Source organism: Furipterus horrens, unplaced genomic scaffold (assembly GCF_987537825.1).
Source record: "Furipterus horrens unplaced genomic scaffold, mFurHor1.1.pri manual_scaffold_2, whole genome shotgun sequence".
Classification (NCBI taxonomy): Eukaryota; Metazoa; Chordata; class Mammalia; order Chiroptera; family Furipteridae; genus Furipterus; species Furipterus horrens.
The window spans coordinates 104,399,017-104,423,963 of record NW_028327172.1 but is presented as its reverse complement, the minus strand read 5'-3'; the positions used below and the strand labels follow the sequence as shown (position 1 = coordinate 104,423,963).

The window sequence follows — 24,947 nt, the reverse complement described above, 5'->3', positions numbered from 1 at the left end:
GATGGTTCTGGCTGATGGTTGTTCTATATTTTAGTTGTAATTTTGATATAGTTGTGGGAAGGGGTAGTCACGTCTGCCTATGCCGCCATCTTGACCAGATGTGTCTACTCAGAAATAGGAAAAATTTTCCTTTTTTAAAATTCTATATATGAACTGTTTCATTTTTGGAAAGTGTTTCTTAAAGATATAAAAAGCTCAACTCATTAGGTAAACATTGGTAACTTTACTACCTTCTAATTAAAACCTGATTATCAGAAGATACCACTAAAAATAAGAAGTCAAGCCACAAACTGGAAGAAGGAACTTAATACTAATATAAAGACTAACTCCTTTCCAGCTGGAATCATGAAGAGTTCAGAAGAGAAGAAGAAGAATGCTCCTGCTATGCCAGGAACCCTTAAGAAAAAGTGAGGAAATTTCATGCAGTTAAAGATCAAGCGCCTAAGAAAGAAGTTTTCCCAAAAGATGCTTCAAAAGGCATGGAGGAAGCTTATCTATGAAAAAGTTAAGCACTATCAGAAGGAATATAGGCTGATGTACAGAACTGAGATTCAAATGCCTAGGATGTCAACAAAAGCTGTCAACTTCTCTGTACCTGTGGAACCCAAATTGGCATTTGTCATCAGAATCAGAGGTATCAAGGGTATGAACCCAAAGGCCCAGAAGGTGCTGCAGCTTCTTCACCTTCACCAGATACTCGATGTCACCTTCATTAAGCTCACTGAGGCTTTGATTAACATGCTAAGAGTTGCGGAACCACTACATATATGGGGGTATCCAAACTTGAAGTCATTAAATACATCGATCTACAAGTGTGGTTACGGCAAAATCAACAAAAAACAAATTTCCCTGACAGATAATACATTGCTTGCTCCATATCTTGGTATCATCTGCATGGAGGATCTGATTCATGAGGACTATACCGTTGGAAAAAGCTTCAAATTATCTTCTCTATGAGGTGGAATGAAGAAAAAGACCACTCATTTTGTAGAAGATGGAGGTGGAGGCAAATTAAAATCAGGAGACTATTTTATATGCAAGTCCTGTCCAGAATATATCCAACCATGTAATATGAAAAATAGACATTTATTGAAGAAGATACAAGAAACATTGTACATAGGACAATGATGTCTTGGTCCCCTTCCAAGTAGGCACCTTGGGGCCTCACACAGTTCTCCCAATCGCCATCAGCTGCCCCATTATATATTTCTGACTTTCCTTGGTGGTCTGAAATCTCTTCCCTTTCAAAGGTAATTTGAGTTTTTGGAAAAGTCAGAAGTCACAGGGCACCAAATCTGGGCTGTAGGGGGTGCTGAGTCACCTTGGTGATTTGATGTTTCACAAAAATACTCTGCATGAGACGTGATGCATGAGCATGCATGTTGTCATGATGAAGCTGCCGATCATCAGTTGCCCATAGCTGCAGCCTTCTGGATCATCCAAATAGGTTCCTGGAAGGAATGTTCAAGCTTAATGCAAAATTTGGTGCAGATTCATTGCTCTACTCACTCAGTCATTTTGAATGCGATGGCCACACAGTACAAATGGTTACTCAACGGCATCTACCACCCCCACTGACTAGTACAGTGAAGTCATCATTGTTCACACAGGTACATTCCAGTCCACTCTCCTTGGCTGCCAGGTACATCAATGTGGTGCAAACTGTTTTCATTATAGTAACAATGGTTGGACTTTTTCTGGACAGATTTCATATATCAGATTGGCAGAAACTTTAAAGTCTGGCAAAACAAAGTGTTAGCAGAATGTGGGACAAGTGGAATCCTCAAAAACTTTTCTTTTTTTATTAAAAAAATTGTTTATTTATTGATTTTTAGAGAGAGGGAGAGACATCAATTTGTTGTTCTACTTGTTTATGCATACATTGGTTGATTCTTGCATGTGTCCTGACCAGGGATCAAACTCACAACCTTGGCATATCAGGACAATGCTCCAACCAACCAAGCTACCTCAGCTAGGACTCAAACATTTTTCTTAAAATATTAAGTTGATATAATCATCTTGGAAGAGAATTTGGCATTGTTTAGTGATATCAAAGCATGAATACTGTGAAATTAAGAATTCCACTTCTAGAGAGACTCTTGCATTTGTAATTGTTAACTCGTCCATGTCACGAGTTCATAGCAGCTTTGTAATGGTAAAAAACAGGAAACAACAATATCCATCAACAGGATAGAAAGTAAATTATGGTACATACAGCAAAACACAAGTAAACCACAGCCAAATGCACTGAGTCAAATCTCACAAATATAATGTTGAGCAAAAAATAAAAATAAAAAAACAAATTGCAGAAAAATACCCTATGATACTGTGAGAAATGCTCACTATAAAAACACTGGGACACAGGACTTAAGCAGTAATCTAGGCATTTGTTTATTCACAGATCTGTAGCTCTGGGCGCAGCCAAATCAAAGGTGTGCACCAAAAAGACAGAGCTGGCTGTTTTTATTTTATCGCGAGTAAAACCCCCCCCTCCGCCTCCCCCTCCTTCTCCTTCTCCATTTTTCCATGCTGGATACTCCAGAGTTACAATCTAATGCAATTAACTAAATCAACTGAGGGTGATCTGGTTATAGGTCTGTCTCCAGCTCTCCTTTGAAATTTCCCTAACTTGTTTACTGGGCTGTCTAGCTACTTTGTTCCATTTCCCAGAGTTTGGTGGTGAATATTTTTGCCCTTTCTTCTCAGAAGCATTTGTGCTGAGCTGCTGAATGTCCCCTTCCTGATTTGATTTGTAAATATGCTAATACTGTTAACTCTGGCTCAGGGACCCTCTAATTACATTTGTCCTTTGATGCTAATTATTTTCAACTGGTTTGAGAGTCACCAGTTTCCTTGCCCCTTACAATGTTATTTAAAGTTCAAAAACATGCAAAATAAAGGTAAATAGGGTAAAACTACAAAGAAATATATGAGAAATGATAAATATTACATTTGGGATAGTGTTTACCTCAGTGGAATAGAGAGTGAGAAATGTGTTTGTAAAGGAGCCCACAGAGGTTAAGAACATAGTTTAATTTAATTATCTTTTCCATTTTATGTATACACATATGTCATTAAGTGCCACATAAATTTAGTTATTTTAAAATATTAAAAATGTTTATGTTTAAAGCTCTATTAACTCTGACTGAGGAGAAGTCATTCTGACAGTATGTGATAGGTTTTAATTGGAGTCATGGTTGTAGATATAAAGTGTTGGCACAAAGTCTATGAGATATTGTGAACAAAGAAACTGTTAAATCGTGTTTGATTTGATTTGGGTGCAAAAAAAAAAAATTTAAGTCCCACTATTTCAAATTTTGGAGGCCAAGAGAATTGGGGTGGCACTGAGGAGATTGGCAATACAGTAGTAACAGATTAGAAGTCAAGACTCAAGATGCTGAAGTTCAACACTGACAGGAAAGCCAATGGAGAGGTCCAGGTTACTGGAAAGCCTGATGTGTGAGGTTATTGGTACGAGGGTCAAGGTTAAACTTAAGTGTGAATGAGATACCTAAAGCACGGAGCTTTCACATCCCCTCTTGGGTCTGTTCTTGGAGGAGGAGTAACCAACTGAGTAACAAACAGCAATAATAGCATGACCTTCAGCTAGTATTACAGCAGCAGCATTTTCCTACAACTGTCTTGTATAGAAACAAGGCAATTTATAAAAAAACGAAAAGAATGACCAAAAAGTTTCACATTATTAATCAAAGAAATAAAATAAAATATTGGCAACAACTTAAAAAAAAATAAAATTGAGTTGATAAAGCTGTCAGGAAAAAAAATGATCTTATACATTGCCAGTAGGAACATAAACCTTCCTAGGAACAACTTAGGTGAGATATCTGAAATCTTTTGAATTTATGTGCTCTTTGAAGTAGCAGTTTCTCTTTTGGGGAAATATCTTGATGACTTAGCTACAAGTTATACAACCTAGCATTTTTTTTTGAAAACTGAAAAGCAAATAAAAATGAAAGTTTGATTAATGGAACACTAGTAGTAAGTCCATACAGTGAAACATTCTGCAATCACTCTTTTAAAAAAAATTGTTTGTTTGTTTATTTTTAGAGAGAGGGGAAAGGAGAAAGAGAGGAAGAGAAACATCGCAGTGGTTGCCTCTCACTTGTGCCCCCAACTGGGAATCTGGCGTACAACCTAGTAATGTGCCCTGACTGGGAATCAAACCAGTGACACTTGGCTCGCAGGCTGACGCTCAATCCACTGAGCCACAGCAGCCAGGGCTGCAATCACTCTTAAATATTGCTAAATATAAATATATCTTTTTAACTTGGCAAATTATTCAGCATATAGTCTAAAGTGGGAAAAGAAGCAGAAGAAATTAAAAAACATTAATTTGTGTAAAGAAACTGCTTCAAAAGAATATACAGCAAGAAATTAACAGTTGCTGTTTTAGAAATGATGTTATCTTTACTTTCTAATTTTTCAATCATAAGCATATGTTGCTTTTATAAGATAAAACAACACTAACGTTTACATTTCATTTTTAAAAATGTCTTTGTAATTTTTCTCTAGTAGATCAAAAGTATGTTTAGATATCATGAAAGCAAAGAAAGAGGAAAATATCAGGACAAGAAGTTCTATGGAGCAAAACAGATCCTTGTATATTTCTGCCACAAGTGGATTGAATATCATTGGTATATTACATCATTCTATCCTGGAAGGAAAACTAAGAAATTTAAGTTTGTATTTCACGTGAGAGGTGATTCCTAAAAGCAATGGCAGCAGAGAGGCAGAGCAAGAAAGAAAGGGAGGAAAGCTAATTAAGCTTTGGTGCATTTTCTTTTCCTTTTCATAAAATAAATGTTTATTTTTTAATCAGCTTAACATCAGTGTCTTCCCTGCCTACCTAACTTCATCATCTCATTCTAGTGAATCATCTCCATATACCTGTGCTGCCTCCCTCAACCTGGGTTCATCTTCATTCTGGAACACCAGTAGTTCTGTGTATAATTTCTAAGATACTTTTAGTATTTCTGTGGCAAACTGCAGTGCAAGAAAAATTTTCAAGTATCTCAGATTTTTCTTTAATTTTATGTCACATTAGACATTTAAACACTCTTCTGCTAATTATATGCTTGGGTGCATTTTCATGCAGATTACCCATGTAGGAGACTGGGCTCCATCCCCTGGGAATTCTGGGAAAGTGTGCAGAAGAGTTGCCTTTAACCAGGTAGGTAAGGTTGCTGGGATTTTAATCACCAACTCCTTTCAGTCACTGATTTAGAGCTGCTTTGGAGAAGAGTAGAAACAGCAAACTTCCCAGCATTCTCCTGCCTTTGGGCTGCTCAGACAGATAGGAAAAAAACAAAACAAAACAAAAAACCCTCAGATAAAGAATTGCAGGTTCCCTGGCTGATGTTGCTCAGTTGGTTGGAGTGTCCTCCAGTAGACTGAAAGGTCATGGGTTTGATTCCTGGCTGGGGTACATACTTAAGTTGTGGGTTCGATCCCCGGTTGGGGCATGTACAAGAAGGTAACCAACTGATGTTTCTCTCTCACATTGATGTCTCTCTCTCTGTCTCTTTCTTTCTCTCTCTCCCTCTACCTCTAACTTCCTCTCTCTCTAAAAGCAATGAAAAAATGTCCTCGGTTGAGGATAAAAAGAAAGAGAATTGCAGGTGTCTGCAGATGGAGCCTGGGTTCCACCTGAATGCTCCACTGACCAGTTTCAGGAGCATCCCCATTAAAACAGCTGTGTAAAAATCCTAATGCCTAAATCTCTTGTGCTTTCTAATACTGCTTTTAAATGCTTTTGTTCCCCTTGAGTGCCCACATAATAACATGAAGGTATAAGCTTCCTATGGGGCAGGGAGGGGATGAGGATAAAAAGAGGAAGTAAGTTAAGAAGATTAAAATTTGCTTCAACTAGTCTGTGCTGAATGCTGTGTTAGGTGCTGTGGAAATGGTAAAGAAGTGTAACTCATAAATTCTGGTCCACAGAGCTTACAATATAAGAGAATACTTATATACATATGAAACATTTAAGTGGCAACAGTGTGAGTATACAGATAAAAATGCTGAGGAGAGAGGCATTCCTGTGTTTAAAAATAGGTTATACACTGAACCCTAGACCAGACCAGAAAATTGTACAGCAGTTGAAAATGAGAGTGTTCTAGACGATAAGCCCAGGATGAGCAAAAATGTAATAACAGGTATGCTGAATATCTTCTGCTGTCTCTCTAGATTCCTCTTCACTCTGCTCTAGTCTGCTGTGTGCCAGGAAGGCTGACCTTTATGATGAGATTAATAGACTTGACTTCCTTGGACCTCCAGCAACTTCTTTTGGCAAGGTATCACTTGAGGTCAAAGAGAAGAAGAGGAAGTTTGGGGTATTTCTATTCCAGCTCCCTTCTTGCAGGGTCACTCCAAGTGAAGTGAGCTGCTTTCTTTTATCAGGCTTTATAACAGTCAGTGGGCCCCTACACACAGCTTTCTCTCCTCTCCAGGTTCTGGTTACTGCTATCTTACAAGCCCAGGTATACTGTGCTATTCCTTCTAGTGTTTCCTAGAACTTATCCACACCTTTGCTAAATTCTCCTCAGATTGCTCCTTGAGAACTTCCAGTCAAGATGGTGGCATAGGCAGACATGGCTTGTCTCTTTGCTCAACCACATCAAAATTACAACTAAAATGTAGAACAACCATCACACAGAACCGTCAGAAATTGAGTTGAATGGAAGTCTGACAACTACAGAATTAAAGAAACCACATCCATCCAGACTGGTAGGAGGGGCACAGACATGGAACAGCCTGATCCCATACCCATGTGTGGTGGATAAAAATTCTGGAGGTATATCTTGGAGGCAAGGAGTTCCAGCCCCACACCAGGCCCCCCAGCCCAGGGTTCCAGTGCCAGGAAGGTAAGTCCCCAACTTTTGGCTGCAAAAACAAGTAGGGATTGAGCCAGTGGAAGAAACTGCTAGAGCCCCAAGCAGTTCCTCTTGAAGAACCCACACATAGGTTCACTTACTCTGACTCACTACCTCTGAGTTCCAGCACTAGGGTACAATTTGGAAGGCACCAGTGGCATGCTGGGAGAGACTGAGGTGTCTGGCATCAAGATGAGCAGAGCCCGTTGTCCCTTTTCTGAACCCTCCCCCAACAGAGCCACCAAGCCAGCATGCTGATGCCATATTTGAGACTCCATCAACCTGGCTAACACTGTTTGACCTGCTTTGGAGATCCCCAGAGACCCTGCTCCACTCAATATATAGGCCCACCCAAGCTGCTTTTCCATATGAACAGCTGGTCTTAGCTCCTGCTTCACAGCTTCCTAAGTCCTCTCAAACAAGCAACAGCTAGCCTCACTGAGCTCCAGGCTTAGCACTACCAGTGAATACCTTAGATTCACATGTTGGCTTCTGCTGGGAATGTCAAGCCCAGCACAATAGCAGCCATCTCAGATTGCTTTATAGCTCAGGCAGAGTGCCCCAGGCAAAACACAGGTTGGGGCTGACCTTGGCCTGTACCACTTGGGGAACCCCATGGCCAGAGCACCCAATGAACAGCTACAGACCACATCAGAGCACCACCACCCTGCCCCTGCATAGCTGATCCTCCACAAAATGCGGACGTTGGTGGCGAGTGGTCACAGCCAATCCATACAGCTGACTGGCCTGGGTAAATCCCAGGTTCAACAACAAGAGCCCACATGAAGGGGGCACCTTGAATACCCCGCATGGTTGGTAGGGGAGGCTGTGCTACTGGACCCTACAGGGCACCTACTATATTAGAACATAGTACCAAGATACAAAATCAAAGCAGCTCTTTTTAATACATAAAAACAAACACAGGGAGGCTGCCAAAATGAAGAGACAAAGAAACATGGCTCAAATGAAAGAACAGATTAAAACTCCAGAAAAAGGGCTAAATTAAATGAAGAAAAGCAATCTATCAGATGCAGAGTTCAAAACATTGATTATAAGGATGCTCAAGGAACTTTGTGAGAATCTCAGCAGCATAAAAAAGATCCAGTTAGAAATGAAAGATACTCTAATTAAAATAAAGAACAATTTACAGAAAAACAACAGTTGAGTAGATGAAGCCAAGAATTAAATCAATTATTTGGAACAAAAAACAAAGAGCAACCAATTAGAAAACAAGAAGAATAAAGAATCCCCCCAAAATGAGAATAGTATAAGCAGTTGTGCTACAACTTCAAGAGGTCCAACATTTGCATCATAGGGGTGCCAGACAAAGAAAAGAACCAGATATTGGAAATCCATTTTTAAAAAATAATGAAAGAAAACTTTCATAATTTGGTGTTGATGAAGGAAATAGACATGCAACTCCAGGAAGTACAGAGAGTCCCAAACAAGACGGATACAAAGAGGCCTACTCCAAGATGCATCATAATTAAAATGCCAAAGTATAAAGATAGAGAATCTTAAAAGCAGCAAGAGAAAAGAAGAGAGTTACCTACAAAGGAGTTCCCATAAGACTATCAGCTGATTTCTCAAAAGAACTTTGCAGGCTTGAAGGGATTGGCAAGAAATATCCAAGTCATGAAAAGCAGGGAACTACAGCTGAGATTGCTCTACCCTGCAAAACTATTACTTAGAATCAAAGGGCAGATAAAGAGCTTCCCAAACAAGAAAAAAAAACAAAGGAGTTCATCATGACCAAACCATTATTATATGAAATGTTAAAGGCACTTGTTTAAGAAAAAGAAGATTAAGTCTATGAACAATAAAATGTCAATAAATACAAATCTATCAACATTTGAATCTAAAGAACAAACAAAGCAAACAAGAAGAACAGAGACAGAATCATGGATACAAAGAGCATTTTGATGGTTACCAGATGGGAGGGGGTGTGGGGAATGGGTGAAGAAGTGAGGGAATTAAGAAGTACAAATAGGTAGTTACAGAATAGGAATGGGGATGTAAAGTACAGCATAGGAAATGGAGCAGCCAAAGAACCTATGCATCACCCATGGACATGAACAACAGCGGGAGGATGGCCTGACAGAGTGGGGGTTGATGCGTGGTGGGGGGCAAATGGGGAAAACCAGGACAGCTGTAATAGCATAATTAATGAAATATAATCTTTAAAAAATTGCTTCTTAAATGTACCAGTAGTTTTCTGCCTGCTGCCTGACTGAGGGTTGAGAATGAGCCCTGTGAGAGAAGAGAACACTGAATGAAGTATTTAGCAGAGCTTGAGGAAAGCGTTCATGTAGAAAAGTAGAGCGATGTAAGCTGGACATATCGTTTTACTGAAGAAAATGGTACTCCATATTTGAGGATAATGTTCAGAATGAAGTTAAAAAATCTTTAAGTGACATCTAAACGTCTGCTTGCCAACGAGCATGTAGCAAAGGTGATCACATATCTTCTATCCTGAGCTTTGTTTGGCCTTAACTGTTTACTAGTAAAGGAAGAGTCTTTGTGTGGCACCTCTAGCAGGTGGGCACATATTCAATTATCCCGGGTGTTTCTATGATTCAAGTCTCAGCTGACAAAAGTAGCAATTGAAACTTTCCAAATAAGCTGAACAATGGGCTATTCTATTCTATAATCCAGTTTTGCCTCTGAGGAATTTGAAAGGTTTTCTTCTAGTTCTGCTTCCTTGAAAAAGAAATATAACAACTTCTTTTTCTTTCTTTTTTTAAAACAAATTCTCCTTTTCAACATGGGCTCATAAAGTCCCAAAGAGAATGACTTACAAAGGGACCTGAAAATTTGAGCCTCTTTTGACACAATTTGTGCAAGGATCGTGGGTACATGAGTTCTTTAATAGGTTGTGCTGACTTGACAGCCAGCAAACATTTAGGTAAAGAATTACCTGTTCAAAAGATTGCAACAAGATAACTTCAAAGTATTGTCTTAAAGTTTCTGTGCAAACAGGTCAAGGCCTAGTTAAGTAAGTTCACATAACTTCTCTGATATTTCCCTGGTTGCTAGTACACACAGACCCAGGGAAACGTCCTAGGACTGAAAATCTATCTCCGTAATTGGAAGGCAGGGAAAGATGGAAGATAAAGACTGGCTACTCCAATATAGTAATTTGTAGAGTTTATTAAGGGAAACTTACATATAAGGTGTGTCTTGGGCAGCTGCAAGACAAAATAGATCCTTTAGATGCTTAATAGGCACCAGAGAATTACATAGGGTAAAGGAAGGGGGCTAGTCACAGGTGCTAGCACATGAATGCTACCAGGTATAGGAAATTAGATGCTTGACTAGATCAGAACAATGGCCTGTCCCAGAATCCAGCACATAGCAGGAGGCAGGGGAAGGGTTTGTGTCAGAATAGACACCAATTATAATTAGACAGTCTCTGAGGTGGTTCTATGTAAGCTATCTCCAATCTCCAATTAGGCCTTGGTCCCACTAGCCTGGTAGGATGCAGTGATGTCATGGAATAGTCTCTCCTCCACACAACCCTGGTTTATCTCTTTCATTTTTTTAAAATTGATCTTGGGGAGAAAGAGACAGACATACAGACAGACATTGATTTGTTGTTCCACTTATCCATTCATTGGTTGCTTCTTATCTGTGCCCTGACCAGGGACGGAACCTACAACCTTGGCATATTGGGACGACACTATAATCAACTGAGCTTCTCAGCCAGAGCTGGTTTAGCTCTTTCAGTCAGTAGTTTTCATCTGCTGATCTCTTCATGTCTCCAGACTGTCATGCTGTCTTTCTCCACTGACCCAGTGAAAAAGCAGTCCTAAATTGCTAATTAATAAGAAAGCCTGCAAGTCTGGGCAGGACACTGTGCCAGTCCAAATTTTGGAAGCAGCCATGGTTTGTTTATTAGACACAAATATTATCCTTTTTACAACTGGAAATTCCAACCCCTTGGGGCCTGTAGTGAGATTGTTTTGGTGGTTTGATGAACATCAGGGACTAGTCATCTTCGGTCATTTTCCCACCATCCTATACATGACTTTCACCTTCAGATGACCTCATAGTTGTTAATGAAAAAAGATTTGAACCTTTGTAGATTTAAGAAAGAAGATTTTTATTTGGGCCTATCTGAGGACATTGCTTGAGAGCAGAGTTCTGAGAAGACTTGAAACAGTGCTCTAACGTTAGGAAAATGAGGGGATGTTTATATGTTCAGGAGGACAAGGAAAAACAGAACTTTGCATCAGCACTTTTAGTTTCATTCAAAGGTTAATGGTTTTGCATCAGGTAGAGAGAATATACAGGTAAGGTAGGGTCATAAGCACCTGGAATCAGGAGTGTGGAAAGGGATCTGGAAGCAATTATTTTTACATTTGTATAAGCATGTGTGAAAAAGAGTCACTGCCCTCTGTAACTATCTTCTTAACTGCAATTTTTGGAAGGTATATGGGGTTAGGAATTTATTGTGTTCCCCTTGGTTACTGATCAAGTTGGAACAGCAGCTTAGACACCCTTTCCTTTCTCATAGTCCAAGATGGCTGCTAAAATTTAAGTTATTTCTTTCAACAAGGAAGAAGAAAGATAAGAAAGCTCCCTCCCAGCTGAATCAAATCCCTTTAGACAGCCATCTCAAAGTCCTAAGTTCAATTTCATGGATAGAGCTTAGTCTGTCAGGGAGGATGAAAAGTAATCTGTTATCTAGGTACATAGTCACTCTAAAAAAAACTGGGGTTCTTTTATTAATGAAGCAAAAAGATACTGTTTAAGCAGCTAGCAGTATCTGCCAAAATTTTTCAAAAAATAAAATTTTCAGCTGTGGTTGGGTGGCTCAATTGGTTGGAACATCGTCCCAGAAACCAAAAGGTTGCAGTTTCCATCCCTGTCAGGGCAGATACCTAGGTTGTGGCTTCAATCCCCTGTTGGGGTGCGTATAGGAGGCAACTGATCAATGTTTCTATCTCACATTGATGTCTCTCTCTCTCTTTCTCTCTCCCTCTCTATTTTTCACCACCACCACCCCCCTCTTTAAAATCAATAAGCGGAGAAACAAGATGGCGGAAGAGTAAGTGGAAGCTACACTAACTTCCTCCCAGAACTAGTCTGGATTTACAACGCAATTTTGGAGAAATCATCTGGAATAACCAACCGAACACCAGCTGGAGAGAAGTCTTATAACCACGGAGAGACAGAAAAGGCCGCTACATCACAACGTGACCGGTAGGGAGTGCGGAGACGCGGAAGGGCTGGCTGGGCTCACACGGGTGGCAGCTGAAGGGACTGAGAAACAGCTCAGCAGCCGGGGGTTCCCCCTGAGAAGGGCAGGGTCTAAATCCCCAGCTGAACTTCCCAGTCTACAGCAACAGAGTGGAAAGTAAAATAGTATCCAGCTGAGAAAAGCGAAAAGCCATGTTACAGAAACAGGGGTGTTCCAAAAAACCCCAGAGTTTGCAGCTGGGGGATGGGGAGAAGGAAGCAGCTTTTCAGAATGCCTCCACATGCCTGAGGCCAGTGGCTAGTGTCTTTTTTATGCAAAATGGCTTTAATGCATCCAAAGCCTCAGGTAGATGGGAGGAGTCTTGAACCGGGGGACGGTATGGAAAGCACACAGAGCCTACGTAAGGGTCTGTGAATGGTCGGAACGGTTTGCAACGCCCACTGCGTCAGATGACGCAGTCAGGGATATATAAGCAGCTGTGGACATTTTAGCTCTCTCTTTCACGCTCACGCGCTCGGTCTGGGGCTCTCGCTCTCTCGCTCTCTTGTGTGCTCCCTCCACGTGGCTTGGTAAAGAGGCCTTCTCCATGTGACTCGGAGAAGGGGTCTCCAGGCTGCTTTAAGAGGCTCTTGCCATGCGGTTTTGAGGAGAGGAGATCCATGCGGTTTGCAGGAAGAAGGCAGTTTGCAAGGAGGCTGAGAATCCAGGCGGTCCTGCATTGAGAGCTGGAGGGCACCACAGCACAGAAAGGACCTCCCCAATCAGAATTGAGTGATTGGCAGCTGCTGGTAAAGCTGAACTGTGTTTGGAAAGTAGGGAAGCGGTTTCTCTAACTTTTCTAAAACTAGCCTGGTTTGGAAGTGGGGGAGGCAAGGATATGTGTTTGTGGGTATTTTAAAGAGCATAAGACTTAACAACAGAAATCTGCAAATAACTAAATCTATATAACTGTTAAATAAACAATTCTTTTTCTTTTCACCAAACTCTGGTATTGAGAGTTATAATTTTGGCGGCGGGCAATCGGGCCCCTAACTAAAGAGCCCGTGGGTTTGTTTTCAACTGGAGCAGCCCAGGGGTTCTGTAACAGCCACAGGGTTTCTTGCTAGCCGGAGAGAAACAGCCGGAGAAAAAGAGCTCTTAAGTGGATCACATACAAAGATATTTTGGTCCCCACTTACCCTGGGCTCAAGCGGAGGAAAGGCAGAGAGGACTGGAGATGCTTGGGGAGAGTTTGGTGTGGTGGCTTTGAGGGGAGAGCTGGGGAAGCAGCCGGCCGGGTCCCAGTGCTGACTCATCTCCACACTGCAGGCAGACCATTCCCGGCCAAGTGGCATCAGCCTGAGGGGAAGCAAAGGCCCTGCCTACAGGAATTAAGCTGCCACACCCACGGTCCTTAAGCCTGATGGCTAATCACAGATTGAATAGATTATCAACTAAAGGAGACAGACAAAGGCAGTAGATCCCTGGAAGTCTCCAACAGGCTGCCTAGGCCCAGACTGGTACAAGATCTGACGCCACCAGGGGCAGATCCAGGAAGTGCAGATCATTCTAAGAAGCACCAACAAACAATAGGAGTCACAAAAATGGGGAGACAGAGAAACAACCCCCCATCGAAAGGAAAGGCAGAGTCCCCAGAAAGAGTGCTAAATGAAAGAGAGGGGAGCCAACTATCAGATACGGAATTGAAAGCATGTATTATGGAGAAGCTCAATGAGCTCAGCGGAAACTGCAAAGAACTCCAGAAGAACTATAAGGAACTTACTGAGCACTATACCAGCATCAAAAAGGACATGGAAGCTATCAATAAGAGCCAGGAGGAAATGAAGAATATGATCTCTGAATTGAAGAACACAGTAGAAGGAATTAAAAACAGGCTAGAGGAAGCAGAAAATCGGATCAGCGAGCTGGAGGACAATGTAGACAAAAACTCACAGACAGTGCAACAAAATGAAAAAAGGCTGAACAAGACTGAAGAGGCTCTAAGACAGCTGCAGGACAACATGAAACGTAATAATATCCGTATCATAGGAATTCCAGAAGGAGAAGAAGAAGAGCAAGGGATAGAAAACCTCTTTGAAAAACTAATGACAGAAAACTTCCCTAACATGAAGAGAGAAAGAATCATGCAAGTCCAGGAAGCACAGAGGGTCCCAATGAAGATGAACCCCAACAGGCCCACTTCAAGACACATCATAATTAAAATGCCAACATTCAAAGACAAAGAGAGAATCCTAAAAGCAGCAAGAGAGAAACAACTAATAACATACAAGGGAGCTCCAATAAGGCTATCATCAGATTTCTCAGCAGAAACACTACAAGCCAGAAGGGAATGGCAAAATATATTCCAAGTAATGAAAAACAAAGGCGTACAACCAAGAATACTCTACCCAGCAAGGCTCTCATTCAAAATGGAAGGTGAAATAAGGAGTTTCCAAGACAAAAGAAGGTTAAAAGAATACATCTCCACCAAACCAGTATTGCAAGAGATGCTAAAGGGTCTGCTTTAAGAAGATGAAGAAACAGAGAGAGACAGAGAGGAACACGAGTACAAAGGGGGAAAATGACAATGAATAAATACTGAAAGAAAGAAGGAACTTCTACCATTTGCAACAACATGATTGGAACTAGAGAGAATTATGCTTAGCAAAATAAGCCAGGCAACAAAAGAAAATTACCTTATGCTATCACCTGTTAAAGGAAACTAATGAACAACACAAACAAATGAGCAAAATTGAACCAGAGGTATGTAAACGAGGAATAAACTAACAGTAACAAAGGGGGAGATGGGAGGGAGAGAAGTGGTAAAAAGGGGAAGGGTCTAGTCAAGGAACATGTATAAATGATCCATGGACATGGACAGCTGGGTGGGGACTGAATGTGGGAGAAGGGAGGGAAAGGGTGCAGAGAAGCAAGAGGGGGAAAAAAGTGAGACAACTGTAATGGAAAAACAAACAAACAGAAAAATTTTTAGTGGAGGGAAAAAATAAAAATATAAAGAATAGAAATGCAAGTTCAGTGAATATTAGAAGGACAAGGATTTTCCTTCACACTGTATATACTTTCTCCCTATCTGATCCCTCCAGAATTTGGCATTCTAAAGAAGTAAGTAATGACCTAAGTTTCTTTGCATAAAACTAATAAGACCAGTTGTCAATAGCGATTTTTTGACTAAGACTTTGACTGGAATGTCATGCCTAAAGGAGACATGCTTGGGCTTTGGTTGTTACCAAAAAGCCCTAAGCAACTGGGACTGACTTTCAAAGGTAATAAAAGTCCACGAGATAAAAGGCCTGGTACCTTGGATGGATAAGCGGTCCATAGCAATCTTTCCAGGGAAGGAACGAAGGTTGTTTTCCTGAAAGATTGCTGGAAGGGACCTTAAGGCACAATGGAAAACCAGGAGGACCTGGAAAAGACAGGTGTTTACAGGCAAGGCTGAATGCCAGGTATGTGGCTCAGCTTCTGTGCCCTGAAGGGCAGACTGAAGGTCACCCTAAATGTTCCTTGCGTAAGTTCCAGCAAAGCAAAACTAAAGATCATAAGTGATCATTTGCTGCTCTTGTTGTGTTTATGCAAATGAACAGGATAAATTAAAAATGGACTTAATGCAGTCCCTTTAATGACAAGGAGGGTAATCCTAGGGAGAAAAATCAAGATTCAAGGAAGATCACAATGCCCAGTGGCAGACTATAAAGTAGTGCAGCTAACCGTCTTTAAAGTTTCTTTTCATTTAAAATTTGTTTTCATTTGAAAGTTAAACTATGTCTGTGGCATTATCAAAGATGTTTAATTTACAGGCAAGAAGAATGTCAAATGCCTTGCAACTGGATGTCTTTCCGATAAGACAGTCCTACAGATCTATAAACTTGTGTGTGGGTTATGTTACATAAATTAACATGTGTTTTCTGTTTTCAAAGGGCATAAGCCTACGATCTCATTACCTGAGTGATTGTCTGTACGTATAGGCCTCACTTAATCCTGTCTGCATTGCTGCCTCCAGAGACTCAATGGTTTGGCTGAACTAAGTGGCTGGGTTGGTGAAGAATGGGGTGGTCTGTGGGCTTCACTTTAAAACTGGTTTCTCTTTCCTATCCTAATGGCTTGGATAGAAAGAGCCCAGAGGCCTGAGAGGGGGGAAACCTAAAATATTTCCCTCAGTCCAAACTAAGTATAATGGGCAAAAGGGTTTTGGACAGGTGAGATGTACCTGGAATACCTTCCTCTAAAGAAGCCCTTCTTTTCCCTAATGTGGGACATTGAAAAATTAATACCTGTCTTTTGTCATCTAGTGGTTACGGATTGAATGATGTCCTTTAACCCTGTTGCCCCCAGAATACAACAAGGATTCCAGCCTGTTAAACCAAGCATGCTGTTGTCCAGAGACAGCCAACCAACCTGGAGTCTGCACGATCCTTCCCCTTGTGGGAAGGCCACCCTCCCCTCCACAACCCCACTCTTATTAGGGATTTCTTGACCCAAGGGTAGGTAGGACGACGACCATGCCCAGCTTGAAGCAGCTAGAGGAGCTCGAGACCTTCGTCCATTGTCCTTTATAAGATTGTAAAGGGTCTTAAGTCTGAGAGGGAGGGATTGTTATTTTTTATTGTTCAAATATTTAACTAATTAATTAATTATTTTTTAAAAAAAAGAAGAAGAATATATGAAAGCGTGAGCAATGGGCATGGACTTGGAGGGGGGAATGTCGGGGAAGGGGGGTGCTGGGCGGAGGGGAGCAAAGGGGAAAAAAATTGGAACTATTGTAACAATATAATCAATAAAATATACTTAAAAAAAAAATCAATAAGCATATCCTTGGGTGAGGATTTGAGTAAATAAATAAATTTTTCCGAGATAGATTTTATTATGAGAATGTGATGATATCAGAAAGCTAATGTAATATAGAACTGTATCTTAATGAAATATTATACATCTGCAATACATATTGAAATTGAAACAATATTACATTGTTTTATAATTTTGCTCAAAAGTGTATTGCACACATTTCAAACATGGAGGTTGGAAAATAAAGTTTCTCTCAATTTTTTTTTCTGATAACTAAAGTCACAGCACTTCTGGAGTGTAGCAGGGACAGAAACAAATTGCTCTCATCCTGTCATTTCACATATTGCTCTAGAGAGGTTTCCACAGCTCCTCATATATGCAGCCTGAAAGAGCAACCATGTCTAGGCAAGTTCATGGGAAATGGAGAGTGATTTAACTTGGGCATGATGGAACAGCAAAAGTGAAATGTTAAAAAATGGAAAAACAACCATCCCAGATTAAATTATAAATTCTAAAAACTCACCAACATAGTTCATTTTCAAAGAATTTTATATACAAATTGAACCCCACCCAAACCCAAACTACCTGAAATAATCACTCTAAACAAAAACAATGTACCTGTTATGGAAACATATTCTCAAATATTGTCCTCTAGCCCTCTCCTTCCACTCAATTTTAAGCTCAAATTCTATCTTATAGAGGTATCTGGAGAGAACTAGCCATTGTTCTTCAGGAAGCAGTTGAATAGTTGCAACAGAGATCTTATGGTCCACAAGCCTAAAATATTTACTATATGGCCCTTTACAGAAGATATTTGCTGAGTCCTTCTTTACTGCATAAAGTTAACATGCATTCATTTATTGCCTGAGTAGTTATTAAACAGCTATTATATATCAGGTACTGTGCTCCTACTTTCTATTTTAGAAGTTCTCAGACAAATGAAAGAGTAGATAACTAATTAAAAAGCTTACTGGTAAGTGCTATCTTAGGGGCAAAAATAAGTTGCATTATAGGCATATATAGGAGGCACTAACCCAGAAGAGAGGGGTATTATAACCAGGAAAGGCTTCCTGATGAAAACAGTACCTAAAATGATATTGGATAATGAGTAGGAGTTAGCCATGAAAAGAGGGAGAAGGCACAGCAATACTTATGTTAGCTTGCTAAGCAAGGATGAAAGAACTGTCATAAACTAACATAGCATAAGCTGGGCTGCTGGGCCACTGGACCAAGGCCAGAAAACACAGTTTGTAGTGGGGTAGAAAGCAGGAAGTAGTTGTTGTTAAGGGAAGCTGAACCATCACACTAAGGGGTGGCTGTGGAGGAGAGTGATAAGACATGAGTTAAGGAGTGGGAAGAAAGGTTACCTGCGGTCCAGCGACTTTGACCTGGACAGGAAGGGGTGATATTGCCGGTAGTGTTAAGGTTCTTTAAGGGAGTTTTCATAGACAGGCAGCTGTCCAGAGGACTGCCCTCTAGTTACAAGCTTTGCCTTCACTGCAAATGAAGATAAAATTGTCATCTTCATTAATCTTCCCAAATCTCTCTGTAGGCCTCTTTTGAAAGTCTTTTGGAGATTATAAAGCCTTTTATTCCAGGATTAGAGATAAAGATTTGAAAAGCAAATGTCAATTGAGGTTAAAACTGCAATTTGGGGCAGAAGGTAGGAGAAAGGGTGGAGAGATTGAGCAAAAAGGAGTGTTACAGAATGGGGTTGTCCAAAAACCCCCAGAGCTTGCAGCTGGGGGATGGGCAAAAGAAAGCAGTTTTTAAGATGCCTTTGCATGCCTGGGGCTAGTGGCTAGTGTCTTTGTTACACAAATGGCTTTGATACTTCCAAAGCCCAAGAAGACGGGTGGGGTGGGGGGGGGGGTTGGACCATGGGATGGTACTGAAAGAGCTTACAGAGCCTGCGTAAGGTTCTGTGAATGGTCAGAACTGGTTACCACACCTACTGCGTCAGAGGACGCAGTCAGGGATTTAAAAAGCAGCTAAGACATTTTTAGCGGGGCTCTCCATGCTGTTTTAAGAAGAATTCTCTCCATGTGGCTTTGGTGAAGAGGTTCTCTATGCAGTTTTGAGAGGGAAACACCATGTGGCTTTGAGAAGGCAGTTTACAAGGAGGCTGAGAATCCACGCGGTTCTGCATTGAAAGCTGGCAGGCACCACAATACAGAAAGACCTCCCCAATCAGAATTGAATGATTGGCAGCTACTGTGCCTAGGAAGTAGGGAAACGGTATTTCTAACTTTTCTAAAACTAGACTGGTTTGGTAGGGGGAAGCAGAACTATGTGTTTGTGGGTGTTTTAAAGAACATAAGACTTAACGGCAGAAATCCACAAATAATCTAAATCTATATAACTGTTAAATAAACAATTCTTTTTCTTTTCACTAAACTCTGGTACTGAGAGTTATAATTCTGGCAGCGGGCAATCGGGCCCCTAACTAAACAGCCTGTGGGTTTTCAAATCGGAGCGGCCCAGGGGTTCTGTTACATATGAACTCATGGACATGGACAACAATGTGGTGATTATGGGGGGGGGGGGCATAAGGGGACTAAATGGTAATGGAAAAAATACAATAAAGATGTAAAGAATTTGGGAGGAGGTGTTGCAGAAAACAGAGGTGCACGCCAAGCATTGTGCACTGCAGCTTTGGCCAGAGCACTGACAGGAAGGTGGTGATGTCTGGGCTTCCCCGCCTGCTGCTTTGGGCCATTGTCTGCCTGGACGTGCTCTGTGTACCAACGGTGGCTCAGAACAGCACAATGGCCCCCAACACGACTTCAGCGTCCATCAACCACACACACTTGACGCCGTCGACGACCCTCGCGCTGGTCACCACTCTAGTACCAGAAACCGGTGAAAACCGCAAAAGCTGTATTTCCTGTGTTAATGCTATCAATGCTGTTGCTAATACTGTACCACCTGCCTTTGGATGGAATGTAAAGGTGAAAGCTACTGTTCACATAATTCAAGTTAGTGATTGCTAGGTGGAAGAACAGCACAGATTTCTGTTATGTGCCCGATGTTGGTCCGTTGCCAACCAATTCTACAGTTAAAACCACAACTATGCTTTCCTCTTCTACGGCTACTGTTCCAGGTTCAACTAATACCACTTTAACTTCAACTTTACAGCCTATGCAGAAGTCTACCTTTGATGCCACCAGTTTCATTGGAGGAACTGTTCTTGTCTTGGACATATAGGCTATAATTTTCTTTCTCTATAAATTCTACAAATCGAAAGAACAAATCTACCACACTCTAAATGTACCCATTAGATTAACAAGGACTGTGTGTAACTCAATGAAACCAAAATATTATCTTTCAAGATGTCCCACATGGAAGATGCTATTCCAGGATCTTTACATTTTCAAAGGATGCATATAAGATATTTTGGAGCATCATTCAACAGGAATATTTAAAATATTCTGCACAAATCCTATGGCTAGCTGTCTTCTTATATTTTTAATGGCTGCTGCTGTGGGATTATGTTCTGTTCTTGACATGTCAAATGTAACTCTGCAAGTGATGGTAAACACTGTCATGCACAGACAACCTCATGACTCTTCTGGCAGTTAAATTTAATCATTTTAAAGCCTGAAAGCTGCATTATTTTCATCCTCAGTATGTAGTTTAGTGACCAGAATTGAGAAGAATGTGCCAAATTAGCATCAGTTAGGTGGATTTTTGGCAATCATTTTAAAAATGGAATAAATTTATGTTTAATATCCATAAAATATACTGTATTCTTAGAGTAAAATTTTGTGCTTGATAATAGTCATTTTTCCTGCATTAAAAAAAAAAATGCCAACCAGGGAATTACATTCCAGATTTAAAGAAATGAATGGAAAGTATACAAACCACTAAAGTGTAGCAGGTTATTGTTAATACTTGTAAAGCACCTTATATTATCGAGAAAATAAAGAACAGTGCCTTAAAAGATTGAAAGGTAGACAGTAATGTAAAATGGTTGTGATTTGTTGTTTCCCATTAAGGAAGGGAAAAGGTTGATGTGAGCAGTAGTAAACTTGCTTTTAGATATCATACTGTTAGTGTTTAATTGAAAACTTACCTACTACTTTACTTCATATCTGAGTAACTTAAACTAAAGAATGTTATACAAAGTTGAAAGCCTTCATATATTGAACCTCCCAACATATTTCTTATAGCTGTTAAAAATACAATAGATTAAATTGATTTAATTAATTTAAAAAAGATGTAGAAAAAAATGAAATGCATTTGTACCAAAGTACAACAGACAATGAGCAAAACAGATATCAGATCTTTTCCAGTTTTGATTTATGAGATTTTTAGGGAAGGGAAGGAGTTTCTAATGAAAGATCCTTGCCTGTCCTGTTTATTCTCAAATGAGCAGGAAGCAATGGATAAAAGCTAAGATACCTTCTGTTAGATTTAGGAAATATATGTTCTTTTCTTCCAGTTGACGTTGTAAGGGAGAAAAAAGTTTTCTTTGACCATCCTAAGGTCCCTGGCTGGTGGGTCTGAAAATTAAACTGACAAAGACAGATTAACAGTATAAAAGCATACAAATTTTATTGAATTTTTACATGTACATGTACACAAGAGAATGAAGACCCAAAGAAGTGACCAGAGCAGGAAGCTTTTATAGCTTTTAAACAAATAAACAAATCTCTGAAGAACTGACAAGACAAAATGGTTTGGGCTAGGATTATTAAATGGCAAAGAAGTTCTGGTTTGGCCAAAATGTTCATTTGGTATTTTCCCTAAGATGGCTCTAGTAGCACTTAGTTGTCTTGAACTTCATTCAAAACATTTTGTCAGATTGTGATAACTGTCATATCAGTATGCATTTTAAAAAAGTTACCAAAATCGATGAATTTTTGTGTAGTCATTTTAATATTGAAGATGAAAGAAAGTATGCAGTATTTTCAGCATATTATGCTTTATTATTCCAAGAAAGGCAAAAATGCAATTGAAACACACACAAAAAAATTGTTCAGTATATGGAGAAGGTGCTCTGATCAAATGTGTCAAAAGTGGTTTGGGAAGCTTTGTGTTGGAGACTTGTTGGACATGCTCCATGGTTGGGTAGATCAGTTGAAATTGACAGCGATCAGATTTTGACAGTAATTGAGAAAAATCAATGTTTTACCATGCAGGAGATAGCCAATTTACTCGAAATATTGAAATCAATAAAGTTACTGGTGAAAATGAAAAAAAGTGTCTTTTATTTTACAGCAAAAACTAAATGGACTTTTTGGACAACACAATATCTAGGAAGACAAGGGTTAGTTTAACAAGGTTTGTTTATACAGACTTCTCAGCCCTAACTTCCCTCTCTGGTGATAAAAACGTCTTCTTTTCTATTGGAACAGAGAGTATCTTTCACATAGGAGTTTTATGACTTGTTTCAGCGGAAGAAGGGAGAATAGAGGTGTGGAAGAAAGAGTGACATTTCTCTTTCTGTCAACAGATTTCTTCAGCTAAAAATATTTAATATGCCAAGCTGCCGTATTTTAGGCAGCATGTCCTGAACCACATCAAGATATAGCTTGTTTTGTTACATATATATTTACATTTGAGAGCATTGTTGTGGATATATCATTTTTAAGGGAAGAACTTTTCCCCATGGTTTGTCATTTGCTTTGAGAATCTCATTTAATTTTCAGAACTTTTGCCTGACTCCCCTCTCCCAACAAATAGCTCTACATTGATGTACCTTATATGTTCCCCCTCCCCTAGCCACCCTGTGCATACCTTTTGATTTCTCACCATCTGTTTAGTTCTTTGTCTCCTCTACTGGATCTTAAGTCTATCAGGGCAGGGGTTTGAGTTTTGTTCACTGTGTATTTCTCAGTTCCTAGCTCCGTGTCTGGCATACAGTAGATGTTCAATAAATATTTCTGAATAAGTAAATAATAACAATATGGAAACATCATGAATATTTCTCTGATGTCAGTAGCAACTACAGGTATTCTATTGTTTGCATATGTCAATTAGCAGAAAAAAAGATCTCCATGAACATTTTTTTAGGAAACATTGCATACCTGACTAAAAAAGAAGTTCACATTATAAAAAATTCTATTAGAACATGGTCCTATTAAATATACATTGTATTACATGATGCTTCCAGACAAATTTTACATTTTTGGGGGTGTGTGTGCACACCTTAAAACTGGTCTTGCTCTATTTTTCTAAGGGTTTTTGCATTCAATTTTCAAAATATGCTCTGAAGATTAGTATTTTGAAATATTAAGAATTATTTATTTCTATTTCTGCTATGTAAAAAATGTGATTTCCTCTTTTAGATTCTAGAAATGAAATTTCAAATGCAAAAAGTCATTTTAGAATTTTTACATAAGATGCTAATGTAAGAAAAGTTCTTTTGTAGCATAAAACAAACCTATGCATTAATATTCATAAATGCAACTATGGTTGAATTTATTCTGAACTAGATTCCCAGGGTTGTAGAAGCTTAAGGTTGCTAAAACAAAAGGCACATTTAGGGGAATATCGTTCTTTTAAATTTTTTTCTTTGCTTGCTCTTTATCTCTACCCTCCTACACTCCATTAACTATTGAAAAGTTGGTTTATTTCATCATCATTTTTACTCACAATGGTTTTTTAGCAGTGTTTGTTTAGGTCAATAAACTGTTTTCTTAGGTTGATAACCTGTGGGTATGTAGTTATAAACACGAGCTGTTTTGTATATCCTTTGTAGAGCATATGGAGAAAGTGATATAGGAATAAAAGTAGAACCCTTTTTTCTCTTTTTTTAAAGTCATAAAACTTAAGAACACCACGCACATGAGGAAACTTGGTGGATATAAAAATAAACTAAATTTTGTACAGCCACTGCAATGAAGAAACTGATAACTCCAGAGTTTTCTACCAGTGTCCTATCCAAAAACATGATTTTAGGACTGCCGCTAGGCCCTGGCCTGCCACATCCCAGCTGGACAACACAAGGAGTGAGCAGGGGGCGCCCAGGAGGTGGGGGCGGGAACATAAACCACACTTCCCAGAGTGCTGTGCGCAGTCCGAGCACACTCTTCGCCCCGCCCCTGAGGCGCCGCTCTAGGGGGCTGAGCCCGGAGGACGCACGGCTGCTCGCTATGGAGGGCTAGTGCCTGGCAGCTGAGGGAACCTGGTAGCTCGGCTGCAGTCTTGGCAAGGCCATCAGGAAGCAAGCGGAGGGACTAGCGAAGGACCGAGGTAAGTAGTTACTCATTCCCCTTCACTCTCCGCTCCTTTGTGCGGCACCCTGCACTCCCGCCGAGCCCTCTCTCACCCCAGCTGCAAATCTTACCGCCGCCAGGCTCGCGCCTCAGACGCCCGGGAAACAGCAGCCCTGCGGGCAGTGAACAAAACTCCGTAGCCCAGGGGGTTTGGGCCCATTAAAGTGCTGCATGATTTCCGTTGCTCCCTTTGGCTGGAGGAACGGGTCGCGTTCCTCCAGGAGAATCCCAGCCTCCGGCTCTGTCTGTGTCACAGGCTGCCCCCTGATGCGCTCTTGACGGTCTTCCAGAGAAAAGAGGGCCAGCAGGTGCGTCGCGGGGTCCAGGGAATCAGCTGGCGGGGGCTCGGGGTCAGGGAGGGCGCGGGACGCCCCCCAGAACAGCGGCTGTGGGGGCGGGGTGGTGGGCTGTCTCCGGGCCCTGCTGTTCGGGAAATCGCAGCCCGCTGAAGGGCATCGCTGCCTCTCCGGGACTTGCTTAGGGGGCTTGGTACCTCTCCCGGGCTTGGGGTACTCGGGTCGGGGGCGGGGGATTGGAAGAGGGCGGTGAGTTGCCCAACGGAATTTGCCCCGCAGCCGGCCCACTGCCGGTCACAATTGCTGGCACCAGGGGCTTCTGCCTGCAACAGGTGTACCTCCTGCGGTGCTGGAGACCGTGTGGAAGAGTGCCTCCTGGTGTGACACCGGAAACTGCAGCCTTTTTCAACACACGCAGTCGCTCAGTGGAGTTGTTCTACTGCAGCGATGCCAGCCAGCTCTCTCCACTCTGCCCTGGGCTTAGGTAGCTTGCTGGTTTCTTCAGGGAGGGTGACTTGTCTACCTTGCTGGTGTGTCCTAGCCTGGGGCTCGC

At 40.9% G+C, this 24,947-nt stretch overlaps 1 protein-coding gene and 2 pseudogenes across 3 annotated transcripts in view; all 3 read left to right on the top strand.

Annotated features, from left to right (window-relative positions):
• Positions 1–345: 345 nt before the first annotated feature.
• Positions 346–6,530, top strand: LOC150019225 (large ribosomal subunit protein uL30 pseudogene; annotated as a pseudogene).
• Positions 6,531–19,559: 13,029 nt separating this feature from the next.
• Positions 19,560–20,265, top strand: LOC150019224 (sialomucin core protein 24 pseudogene; annotated as a pseudogene).
• Positions 20,266–23,929: 3,664 nt separating this feature from the next.
• Positions 23,930–24,947, top strand: part of KLHL8 (kelch like family member 8) — a 69,831-nt gene continuing 68,813 nt past the window's right edge. For all 3 annotated transcript variants that reach the window (XM_090266270.1, XM_090266269.1, XM_090266268.1), the window contains exon 1: positions 23,930–24,075. The gene's annotated coding sequence lies outside the window, so the exon portion shown is untranslated. The remainder of the gene's footprint in view (positions 24,076–24,947) is intronic.